At 39.6% G+C, this 9886-nt stretch overlaps 1 non-coding gene across 1 annotated transcript; it reads right to left on the bottom strand.

The window, feature by feature from the left end:
• Nucleotides 1–211: 211 nt before the first annotated feature.
• Nucleotides 212–315, bottom strand: LOC112759940 (small nucleolar RNA R71). The gene has a single exon (XR_003180402.1). It is a non-coding gene; the product is annotated as a small nucleolar RNA R71 (small nucleolar RNA).
• Between the last annotated feature and the right edge of the window lie 9571 nt (nt 316–9886).

The following is a 9886-nucleotide window of genomic DNA, read 5'->3' on the forward strand; positions in this document are numbered from 1 at the left end:
AAACCAACATCTCACAAAATTCCTGAGAATTTGCGACACTGTGAAGTCCAATGGAGTCCAGGAAGATACCTATAAACTGCTCTTGTTCCCATTTTCACTTAGGGACAAGGCAGCTAAGTGGCTGGAATCATTCCCAAGGGGGAGCCTAACAACCTGGGATGAGGTGGAAAGCAAGTTTCTGGCACGTTTCTACCCCCCACAAAAGGTCAATAGGCTTCGATCTGAGGTTCAGACTTTTAGACAACAAGATGGTGAAACTCTCTACGAGGCATGGGAGAGGTTCAAGGATTTGACAAGGAAATGCCCACCAGACATGTTCTATGACTGGGTGCAATTGCATATTTTCTATGATGGACTTTCTTATGAATCAAGGAAGGCTGTAGACCATTCATCAGGAGGTTCATTGAACAGGAAAAAGACTGTGGAAGAAGCCATTGAAGTGATTGAGACAGTGGCTGAGAATGAGTACTACTATGCTTCAGAGAGACACAACACTAAGGGAGTCATGGAGCTGAACCATGTTGATACAATTTTAGCCCAAAACAAGGTGTTTGCCAAGCAACTAGCAGAGCTCACCAGGAAATTAGAAACAAAGCAAGTGGCTGCAATACACACACAAGATCAAGAGGAAGTAAGCACTGAAGGAGGTGATTGGGAAGAGGCCAATTATGTAGGAAATCAACAAAGGCAACCATATGATCCACATTCCAACACTTACAACCCAGGCTGGAAAAACCACCCAAACTTTGGGTGGGGAAACCAGCAAAACCAACATAACAAGTCCACATACCAAAACTCCAACCAAAGATCATACCAAGCCACACAAAACACTTACTCCCAACCATCATATCATGGCCTAAATAATCAACCTACCCAACCTAATCCGAACCAACAATTTCAAGATCAATTAAACAGGATAGAAGGAATGCTGGCAAACATGGGTCAGGACATAAGTGAGTTGAAAAGCTTTAGGGATGATGTGAGATCTACCTTAAGGAACCATGGTGAAAAACTCAAGAGGATGGAGTCTCAAGTAGGAGAGCTATCTCAACAGGCCCCCAAGTCAACTGCAGTGTTCCCTAGTGACACAGAAAAGAATCCTAAAGGGGAACAAAAGGGAGTGAGATGGGAAGAATGCAAGGCCATCACCATATTGAAGGAAGTCTCAGAAGAAGAAGGAATCAGACCCTCAGAACAGGAACCAGAAATCTTGAAGGAAGGTGTGGAGGAAGCTAAGCAGGAAAGTGAAACTGAGCAAGCCAAGGAACTGCAAAAAGGCATGCTGGAAATATACCAACCAAAAGCACCATTTCCTCATAGGTTAGGAGGAGGTGAAAAAGGGAAAACCTATTCAAGGTTTTTAGAGACATTTAAGTCTCTCCATATCAATATTCCCTTCCTTGAGATTCTCCAGCAGATGCCTACACATATCAAGTATTTAAAGGAATTGCTGAGCAAGAAAAGAGTTTTGAAGGGAGGACAAACTGTAATAATGAACAAAGAATGCAGTGCCCTCATCAAGAAGGACATAGTCTCTAAGAAAACAGACCCAGGAAGTTTTCATATCCCCTGCATCATAGGGGAAACAAAAATTGACAAAGGATTCTGTGATCTAGGAGCTAGCATAAATGTGATGCCTCTGACTCTTATGAAGAGGCTACAACTGAATGAGGTGAGATCCACTGATGTAATCATACAACTGGCTGACAAAACTCAGAAGCAAGCTGAAGGGGTAGTTGAGAATGTGCTGGTGAAAGTGGGAAATTATTTCTTCCCTGCAGACTTTGTCATTTTGGACATGGAGGAAAGCTACCTACACCCTATCATTCTGGGAAGGCCATTTCTAGCCACTGCTAGAGCGCTCATAGATGTAGAACAAGGAGAGCTAATTTTGAGAATACATGATGAACAGCTCATTTTCAATGTTTTCAAACCTGCATCTGAGCCTGAACCAGAACCTGAAAAGCCTAAGGATGATAGTAGCCATCTGTGTTTGGAGGAAAGCAATCCAGCAGCTGAAACTCTGAAACAGTCCTTGGAAGGCAAACAAGAATTGCAAGAGTTAAAGCCACAAGAATCAATAGAAACAGATCAGAAGGATCCTCCTGGCATAAGGGTCAATGAAGAAATCCTCAAGAGAAAGGGAAGAATTGTAAAGAAAGTGCCAAGAGGGTGGAGAAACAAGAAAATTTCCACTGAAGGTTTCTCTCCGGGAGATAAAGTGATATCAAGTCATTATCTGCCAATCCCACCTGGCCTCAAAACCATTCCTTCCCAGCTCCCTCAAGTGTTCACAATCAGGAAAGTTCTTTCTATGGAACATTTGGAAATCATGAAGGAATCAAATGGGGACGTTTTCATAGTGAGAGGAGAGGACATCAAGCACTACAATCCACCCTAACAAGGGGCAACCGTCAAGCTAATGACGTTAAAGAAGCGCTTGTTGGGAGGCAACCCAACCTGAGGTAATACTCCCTTGCTGTTTCTTTTATTTGTTTCAATAAAAAGGTGAAGTAGTTTCTGTGCATTGCAAAGAATTAAGTTTGGTGTTTCACACCAATCAATGAATTCGTGGATCAATAATTCAAAGGGGAATGTGTGACTCTAAGTTTGGTGTTCCACCACACAGATCAACTGAACACAACAACCTTTGAATTATATGAAAGGAACAACCATTCTAAGCAATCACAGGAATGCTTAAAATCCTTAGCAGCAACTTCATTCCAAGGAGAATTCAAGGACTCAAAGAGCAGAGGAGTAAGTAGGAGACTAAGTTTGGTGTTCACACACCAACTTAAGACTCAGACACTTGCCCATACATAGTTGAGCTAACCACTCAAGTGCTTGAGAAGCAAGCAACTTCATCACTCTTTGCAGGAAAGGAAACAAGGATCTGAGAAAGAACATGAAGCAACAACTAGGAGAAGAAGGAGAAATCAAATTGTTTCCTGGCAACAAAGAGAAAACAAGAAATTTCACAAGGTGGTGGTGTTCCTTGACCATTCTTTAAAAGGCAAACAAAAGCATGCTTGTTCTGGTTTAAACTGTAATTGTTGAATCTTTCTGGAATGTGAAGTTTTTAGTATGTTTGTCTGTTTATTGCTTTGAATAAAGTGAATGCCTAGATGTTTGGATATAACTTCACCTTCTTAAACAAATGCCTGCCATGCTTGTTCTGTTTCCAAAAATAAAAGAAAAGTTTGAACAAAAGTAACTTGGCTCAATTAGTGACAAATCAAGTAGAATTAAGTGGTGGTATGCATGCTTGATTGTTTAGTCAGATCACTGGAAATAGAGTGTAGAATTATCATTTTTTGTGTAGAAATTGAAAACTGTCTATGGATCTTGATGAATAAATGTCTTTGGCCATGAAAAAGAAAGAAAAAGCCACTGAAAAAGGGCAACCAAAAAGCAAAAAAATTGAGAAAATAAGCTAGGCACCAATGGTTTGAACTTCTGAGACAAATGCCTGTGGTGTTTATGTATTAAGGATATGCTTGGATGAATAGGTTCTGAGGAGTGTTTCAACACTTGGTAACTTGGGTTAACTAACCCGGGATTATCAACCAAAAGTCCATTATCAAGAGCAACCTAAATACAAAACATTTAGTCACACAAAGAGGTGCTGGGCACCAATGTCTCAAGAAGAAATGTGAACGAAAATGCCTGGAGTGGATATGTGTAGTGCACTGATAAGAAAAAGAAAATGCCAAAGGCTTGTGCAACACATGACACTAAGCAAACAAGGAGCAAAGGAGCTCTAAGAAAAAGAAAAGAAAAACAAAGAAGAGAAAAGTGCCAAGGACATAAGAATAACAAGAGGCCATAGCAGTGTTTGATGGATGCAATGAAAAAGTGATAATCTTACCTGATAAGAATGAAAAAGTGATGCTGCAACTTTCTGCATAAAACCCTTTTGATGAACTTCAAATGCTTGCTAATATAGCCAATGTAATTGCTTTCTGTTTCATACTTTCTTCTCAAATAACTCAGGACTTGCTTAGGGACAAGCAAGTATTAAGTTTGGTGTTGTGATACCAAGGCATCTTAGGCTAGTTTCACTAGCATTTTTTTGTTAGTTTTAGTTGCTTTATGCATTTTCTTGAGCTTAAAGTAACCAAGAATGGTTAAATGAATTACAAAGCAATGAACCATCCAAACAGTATGATTTTGATGCAAATTCCATGAGTTTTTAGTTATATTACTTGAATGCTATGAATGGAAGATTTCTCATGAAATTTTGCAAGACTTTGATGCAATTGTTTGGATGATTTCAGGGAAGAAGAGGCTAGGCAAGGAAGCAACAAAATCAATAAAGGAAGCTTGAATATCACATGTGGAGTTTAAGTTCCAGTTTAAGCTTAAACTGGAACTTAAACTACCAAGCCATATAATGCTAGAAATGGCGTTTAAGTTCCAGTTTAAGCCTAAACTGGAGCTTAAACGCCAGAATCATGAAGGCTAGGGAATGCTGGAACTGGCGTTTAACCTCCAGTTTAACCTTAAACTGGAAGTTAAACGCCAGAATGAGAATTTCACCAAGGGAGCATTTCCACGTTTAAGCTCCAGTTTAACCTTAAACTGGAGCTTAAACGTGTTCGACACAAATTCTCACCAAAGAAGCATTTCCACGTTTAACCTCCAGTTTAACCTTAAACTGGAGGTTAAACGCCAGAAGTAAGAAAGGCACCAGGAGCATTTCCACGTTTAAGCTCCAGTTTAACCTTAAACTGGAGCTTAAACGTGTTCGACTATTTCTCTCCTCCAGGGTTGCTTTCTCATTTCCACGTTTAAGCTTCAGTTTAACCTTAAACTGAAGCTTAAACGTGTTCGACCCAATTGCTCCTCCAGGGTTGCTTTCTTCATTTCCACGTTTAAGCTTCAGTTTAACCTTAAACTGAAGCTTAAACGTGTTCGACAATTCACACTCCTGGGTTGCTTTCTTCCATTTCCACGTTTAAGTTTCAGTTTAACCTTAAACTGAAACTTAAACTTCAACTTAAACGCCACTTTTTGAAAGGGTTTCTGGGCCAAATATATTGAAGTTTAAGTTAGCATTTGAGCACAAACATTAACTTAAACGTATTATGGTATGAAACCCAATTGAATATCATGGTTTATGGGATTGGGCCTGAAGAATTGATGAGTCTGGAGCTTCAATTTGTTGAGTCTTGTGTCATTACTTGTTTATCACTAAGTTTGCTCAATGAATGTTACAGAATTGGATCACAGCCTCATCAGGATTATGGATCATAAACCCAAAGCAAAAGGAAATCAGGGAAAGGCCTCAAAGCCCAAGAAACACAACAGAAGCTTAATTTAGAAAGTGTATAAATAGGATAGAATTTAAGTTGGTTGACACACACTCGAGGAGTTTTATACACGGAGAACTTTGGATCATTTTCTTTTAGTTTTGTAATTGAATTCAGAGCTATGACTCACTAAACCCCTTTCATTGGGTTAGGGAGCTCTATTGTAATTCAATGAATCAATAATAGTTTTATCTTCTTCATCAATCTTTTCTCTTGAATTTTGTTAGAAAGCTTCTCGATCTAATTCCATTGGGTAGTTGTCTTGGGAAAGAAACTACCCATAATTGGAATCCTTCGGAACCTTGGGAAAGGAATGGAGGATTCATGCTAGAGAAGCTTTCTCACAGTGAATTGGATTGGGGTTTGGATGGATATTGTGACATGTAATCCTACCAAATTGTGGTTCATGAAACTGTGTGGTATAATCAGTGATCGAGCATCATCTCTTCTTATGAACATTTAAACCAAGGGATTGGGAATTTGTTTGTTTTTAGAGAGAATTGGTGAGCCAAGGGTTTGGGATCCAATCATATAAGATTGCCAAGCAAAATTCAATGAATGCATTGGTTGAGGAAGGGATAAAAGTTGTTTTGATTCGGAGATCTCAATATCTCCTAACACCCAATGAACTCCCCATTTCTGATTTACCACTTTCTCTTTACATTCTGCAATTAAATTCATGCAATCACCCCCATCCCTTTTAATTTCAGCAATTTAGCTTCTCGTTCTTTAATTCATGCAATTTTACATTCCGCAATTCTCATCTAAATCTTGATTCCGCTCAACTAGAACATACTTCTAATCCGAATTGCTCACTAAAACAATCCTTGTGGGATTCGACCTCACTCTATTGTGAGTTTTTACTTGACGATAACCGGTGCACTTGCCGGAAGGAATTTTGCCGATCGTGCAATTTCCTAAATCGTAGCATAACAAGTTTATGCACATCATAGACTTCCATGATTTTTCCGATATGATCTGAAAAGACTTTATTCATTAGCCTTTGATAAGTAGCTCCTGCATTCTTGAGACCGAAAGGCATCACAATGTAGCAGTAATTTGCTATCGGCGTCAAAAACGAGGTCTTTTCTTGATCTGGTGGATACATGGGGATTTGATTGTATCCGGAATATGCATCCATAAACGAGAGGTATCTATATCCGAATGAAGCATCTACCAGAGCGTCGATACTTGGGAGTGGGTAAGGATCTTTTGGACAGGCTTTGTTGAGGTCGGTGTAGTCGGTGCACATTCGCCACTTCCCATTTGATTTTTTCACCAAGACGACGTTAGCTAGCCATAGTGGGTACTTGACTTCTCTTATGAATCCTGCCTCCAGTAGTGCTTGTACCTGTTCTTCCACAGCTTGGGATCGTTCTAGCTCAAGTTTTCTTCGTCTCTGTTGTACCGGCCGAGATCCTGGATAAATCACCAACTTGTGACACATTAGCTTGGGGTTTATGCCTGGCATGTCTGTGGCTTTCCATGCGAAGAGATCGACATTATCTCGTAAGAACTGTACTAGTAATTCTTTTGTGTTTCTTTTCAGGATCGTGCCAATATTAGTTGTTTTGTCCGAGGTATCTCCAATCTGAACTTTCTCTACTTCACCTTCGGGCTGTGGACAGAGTTCTTCTCGCCTCTGAACTCCACCAAGCTCAATTGTATGGAACTCTTCTCCTCTGCCTCTGAGGTTTAGACATTCGTTATAACAGCGGCGTGCCATCCTTTGATCTGCTTTTATCGTAGCTATCCCTTCTGTAGTTGGGAATTTCATGCATAGATGTGGAGTTGAGACTATTGCGCCGAGTTGATTTAGTGTTGTCTGACCTATTAAGGCATTGTAGGCTGAACTCACGTCGACCACGATGTAGTCTATCTTGAGTGTTCTGGATTGGTTCCCTTTTCCGAAGGTTGTATGTAGTGACACGTATCCCAGTGGTAGTACTGGGGTATCGCCCAGTCCGAACAGGCTGTTCGGGTATGCTCTAAGCTCCTTTTCTTCTAAGCTGAGCTTGTCGAAGGCAGTTTTGAATAAGATGTCGGCGGAGCTCCCTTGGTCTATTAATGTGCGGTGGAGATTGGCGTTCGCCAGTATGATGGTGATGACCATGGGATCGTCGTGTCCTGTGATGACACCTGATGCGTCTTCTTTGGTGAATGTGATTGCAGGGATGTCGGGTGCTTCCTCCTTCCCTTCGACATGATAAACTTCTTTGAGGTATCTTTTGCGGGATGACTTGGAGATTCCTCCTCCTGTAAATCCTCCGTTTATCATGTGGACATGTCTTTCTGGCGTACGAGGTGATCGCTCAGCTCGTCCGATATCTTCATCTCTTCGTCTTTTTCTTTGCTCATCATCTCGGGTGGCCAGGTACCGATTTAGTCTTCCTTCTCTTACTAATTTTTCTATGATGTTTTTTAAATCGAAACATTCGTTGGTGGAATGTCCTCAGACCCGATGATATTAACAGTATTCGTTCCGATTTCCTCCTCCTCTTTTGCCTTTGAGTGGTCGAACTGGGGGTATCTTTTCTGTGTTACAGACTTCTTTGTAAATATCCACCATGGACACCTGAAGAACTGAAGATTGATGGTTTAGAGGTTATAGCAAACTCTCGTTGTAAGTATAGTTACTAAACCAAGCAATCAACCTTTCTTACAAACGTTTTGGGTGTCACAAGTAATAAACCCCTTTAAAAATTGTTAACCGAGTATTCAAACCTCGGGTCGTCTTCTCAAGGAACTGTGAGGAGGTATGTTCTTATTATTGGTTATGGAGGTTGTAATCAGGGTTTAGAAGGTGAGAAGCAAGTGAGTTGAATGACAAGTAAAGTAGATAGCAATTAAAATAAATAAATACTGTAAAGCAAACTTCTGGCAAGGTAAGAGAAATTGGAAGTCCAACTTAGTTATCTCTCTCAACAATAATGAAAGTTGAATCTAAATTCCACTTAGTTAACCTTTACTAAGGTAAAGGAAAGTCAAGGGACTAATTAGTTTGACCTTCGAATCCTATTTATTTCCAAAGAAAAAGTTGGGATTATTGAAGTTCAGTTCAATTACCAAGATAACGATTATCAATTATGCTGAGTTTAATAATGTTGAGTTACTGATTTCTTAACCAAGACCAAAAGGGAAAAAGTAAAATTGTTGGAATAAAATGTCCTTAGATGGAAAGCAATGGTAACACAAATTGAGAAGAAAGCAATCAATAACTGAAATACCTCAAATAATCATTAATTCAAATCATAACATGGAAAGGGTTCATAAGTCAAGTTGGCAACGTTTATAGGTACGAATAAAAGCGTTAAAGTAAATATTAAACCTGGATCGAGAGTCACTCTTACAAACTAAGAGAAGTCCTAAATCTTAATCCTAAGAGAGAGAGGAGAGAACCTCTTTCAAACTAAATCTAAATCATGGAAAGTGAAAATTGGCGAGCTCTCCCTGAATGGATGCATTTCCTCACTTTGTAACCTCTGGTCTATGCCTTCTGGACTTGGATTTGGGCCAAAAAAGGGATTTAGAATTCGCTATGAGCGTTTTCTACAATTTCTGGTGCGTGGCCTCTGTCACGCGTCCGCGTGGGTCACGCGGTCGCATCATTCGGAGCTTTTCTTGCCACGCGGTCGCGTCAGTCATGCGACCGCGTCATGTGCGTTCTGCTTAAGGCGCGCGGTCGCGTCAGTCATGCGGCTGCGTCGCTGCTGATTCACGCTTGGCACGCGATCGCTTCGTCCATGCGATCGCGTGGATGCCAGTTTCTTCAGAAGCTCCATTTTGTGCTTTCCTTCCATTTTTGTATGTTTCCTTTTCCATCCTTTAAGTCATTCTGCCTTAGAAAATCTGAAACTACTCAACACACTAATCAAGGCATCGAATGGAAATAAAGGTAATTAAAATAATTAATTTTAAAGCTTAGGAAACATGTTTTTCACATACATCACATAATAAGAAAGGGAAAGTAAAACCATGCAATTAATATGAATAAGCAGGTGAAGGATTGAATAAATCACTCAAACTAAGCACAAAATAACTCATGAAATATGGGTTTATCAACCTCCCCACACTTAAACAATAGCATGTCCTCATGCTAAATCCAAGGTAAAGAATAAGGAAAGGTTAAAGTGGTGGAATGTCATGCAATGCAACCTATTCTAAATGCATCTACCTAAATGAGTCATGCAATTCCAATTTATCCACTCATATATAAAGCTTACATGTAGTCAAATTAATTCACATTCTCAAGGAGTCATATATATATATATATATATATATATCCAACCCTTAAACAATAAAGTATTTTAGCAAATGAGATGGGAAATATTGTATAAACTTGCAAAACAATTAGTAATTTAAGCACAGATATATGCTGATGAGCTATTGAACCCTCACTGGATTTTGTGTTTACCCTCTAGTCACTCAGTGTTTATTGGGTTTATTCACTCTACTTTTCTTTTTATTCTTACTTTCTATAACTTTGTTCTTCATCTAACCAATCAACAATTATAGAGTACAGTTATACCAAAAATCATGAGGTCTTTAATTAAGGTTGTAATGGGACCAAGGTA

This window comes from Arachis hypogaea, chromosome 16 (genome assembly GCF_003086295.3).
Source record: "Arachis hypogaea cultivar Tifrunner chromosome 16, arahy.Tifrunner.gnm2.J5K5, whole genome shotgun sequence".
NCBI lineage: Eukaryota > Viridiplantae > Streptophyta > Magnoliopsida > Fabales > Fabaceae > Arachis > Arachis hypogaea.